This window comes from Silene latifolia, chromosome 6 (genome assembly GCF_048544455.1).
Source record: "Silene latifolia isolate original U9 population chromosome 6, ASM4854445v1, whole genome shotgun sequence".
Taxonomy (NCBI): Eukaryota; Viridiplantae; Streptophyta; class Magnoliopsida; order Caryophyllales; family Caryophyllaceae; genus Silene; species Silene latifolia.
Window position 1 is genome coordinate 49,347,181 of NC_133531.1, and position 3,336 is coordinate 49,350,516.

Genomic DNA, 3,336 nt, shown 5'->3' on the forward strand with positions numbered 1-3,336 from the left:
CAAGTGGTAGACGCCACGGCAGTCTCCATCAAGAAGTAGGCGCCGTCGCAGTCACCCCAAGTAGTAGACGCCACGGCAGTCACCCCAAGAGGTTTGACGCCGTCGCAGTCACTCCAAGTGGTAGACGCCACGGCAGTCTCCATCAAGAAGTAGGCGCCGTCGCAGTCACTCCAAGTGGTAGACGCCACGGCAGTCACCCCAAGAGGTTTGACGCCGTCGCAGTCACTCCAAATGGTAGACGCCACGGCAGTCAATAACAAGGAGCACTCGCCGGCTGACACCGTCACACCGGCAAGAATGGCAATCACCCTCAGGAAACAAACACCTCGACGGTCACGACTAGCGCAGTTGATACTTGCAAAGCGATCAAAACGCCTTAGAAGCGTTACACAGTTGAGGAACGCACTCTAGACTGCCTCGGCCAAGCCAAGGCGGAAACAAAGGAGACGCCCAATTAATAACATGAGGAAAAACTCAGACAAGGACGAGAAAAGACCTCGGCCGAGCCAGAGACAAAGTGAAAACGTTAAGTACAGATTGAGACGCTCAACTATTAGCACAAAAAAAGGAATGAGGTAAAGACCTCGGCCAAGCCGGAGGCAGAAGAAACGAGCTCTTATTAAATATGTTCAACAAATTACAAGAAATACAAACGACGGCCGTCCCCATAAGGGTCAGCCAAAAGACAACCTACCAAAGTTGTACAAAATACAAAGACAGAAAGGCAAAAGGGTACAGATATCATCTCCCTATGTCTGTTGCTGCTCGCCATCAGCAGCGGTAGCAGCATCTCCTTCGATGGGCAACCCAGCGGTTTTCCTGGCAGCCTCAGCTTCAGCGGCCTCAGCCTTTGCCTCGGCAGCCTCAGCTACCCTCATTCTCTTGGCCTCCTCATTGGCCGTCTTTGCCTTCTCAAAGAAGGGCCGCGCCTCCTCGCCGCCTCTTTCTCTATCTTCACCCTCACCGCCTCCTTGGCTCTCTCCTCCACGGCATTCTCCTTAGCTTCGAGCTTGTCGTTTAACAGCTCGTTAAATCTGCCCCACGGGAAGGAACCTTCAAGAGGGAAGAGTTCCCCAATCACTTCCTTGGCAGCGTCTTCGGCCAGATCCCGGAATTCGGCGCACATGTTAGGGAGCATGTCGGTTTGGAGCATCTCAATGTCGTGCTCCTTTTGCCTGATGATGGCCTCCTTGCTCCGAATCACCTTCCCCGGATCTCGAAACCGTTCCCGAATTCATTCCTCTGCTTTGGAGATAAAGGTCGGCGTGCCTCGAACAAGGTCACACTTCGCCGGCGGCTTTTCAACTTCGGCCGCAGCAGCCTCGGCCTTGGCTCTCTCAACAAGGACCTCCTTTTCGGCGTCCTCCCGAGCTTTCTCTCCCAAGAGCGCTTTCTCAGCCTCCCCCCTAAGCCTCTGCTCATTGAGAAGATCCAGCTTCGCCTTCGCGGCCACCTTCTTAGTGGCATTAAGCTCAAAAGCGGATTGAGCCACGGCCTTCTCCTGCTCCATGATACGAGCACCGGTCAGCTCGTTCCACCTCGCCAGTCTCTTGATCAACCTCGCGCTTTCCGCTACAAGTCGGGAGGGGAAGCCTTCTGGGATGAAGAGCCAGTGGCGACGTTTCGATCACCAGCCTGCGGCCGGGAAAGGGAAACCTTCTGGGATGAAGAGTCAATGGCGACGTTATGATCACCAGCCTGCGCGGGGTTCTCCTCCACTTGCTGCTCAACAAGAGCGGCGATCGACGACGGCTGATCTACAAAATTAAAAAAAAAAAAAAAAACAGCATCAGTATCAACATACATAGGCATGCCGAAGATCCTGTCATCGATGGCGCCGATGAACCGAAGCTAAACCGAGCCACCGGATAGATCAATACCGTGCTTGGCCTTCTTGGCCGAAGGGCGCATTTCCTCGTCGGCCAGTTAGGAAGCAACGGCAGCAGTAAAGGCCGTCCGCTTTCTTTTACGAACAAGGGCGACCCCTCCTCCTCATCGGAGTCGTCCCCATTGGAGATATAAACGATCTCCACCGTCTCCTTCTGAACAGGGGGGATGGAAGGCGGAGCCAATGTCGACGCCATCACCGCCGAAGGCTTTGTTTTTCGCGTATGGCGCGGCATGTTACTAACAACCTTCGCCTGGGCCTCCACCACATTCAAGCTTTTCAGCTGCTGGTCCATAAGATCATTCGGCGACGTCCTGCGGTCATGGGTCAGAGCCTTGGGATGCAAGTTAGCAACGGTTTTGTCTTTGTGCAGCCCCATTCTCCGGAGGATATCCTCAGACAAATCCGGTCCAAAGTAGTCTGCGAAGGAAATAAAGCAAGAATTAAGTAGAAATAAATCGAAGTTCGAAAAACAGAACATTGACGGCGGTGATGGGCCTCATACCGACCCCACTCACTCCCCGTGCTAAGGCCGGTATGAGGCCGACATGGAGAGCGGCTCATCCCGAAGAATGATCTGCGTTGGGGAATCCATCTTTTCGGCACCCCACTCTTGTCCGCCTCAAAAAGCCTCATCGCGCCTTCTCATCCACTTTAAGAAGGACCTTCGGCATCCATCTTGAGCTTTTTCCGGTGACCCATCCGTCATGTTCCGCCTTAGTCTCACACCGCAAGTTAACTTGGTGCTTTGAAAAGCAATGGGCGGATAGTCATCCAAGCACCTTAACGTACACCCACCGATCTCTCCGGTCTTTGCAAGAAGTAAGTTTGTCAACAGAGACATAACCCTTCTCCATATGCACACTGTACCAACCGACGCGCCGAGAGATCGATTGGTGGAGATAATGAAGCCGGCGGAATAAATTCACCGTCGGGGCCTCCCCCTTGAAGAGACAAAGCCACACAAAGCCGACTATCGTCCTCATGGGCAACGGATGCAGTTGGGCCACAGCGACGTTCATAGCTTTGATGATGGCCATGACGTACTCATTCAGCGGAAACCGGAGCCCGTACTCCAAGTGTCGCATGTATACGCCGGTATGGCCCGGTGGAGGGCAACAGACGGCCTGACCCTCCTCAGGGATAACAATCTTGTATCCCCTGCCAAAGAAGAAATGGCCCTCAAAAAATGTCTCACCGGAACAACTGGCCAACTTATGGGTCCAAGCTCGGTCAACGCGTACCCCCGTGACGTCACCGTGATCCATAACGTACTGCCTCCCCTCTTTGGGACGAGCCTTTTCAGCATCATCACCAAAATCGTCTGCGTCATCATCGACATCATCGTCATCCTCCCATTCCTCCAAAACGCGAGGATCAACTTCAGGAGAAGGAGACCTAGGGCCCCCAGGCCTTATCAGGAGGGCGTCCAACTTCTCCTCCCCATC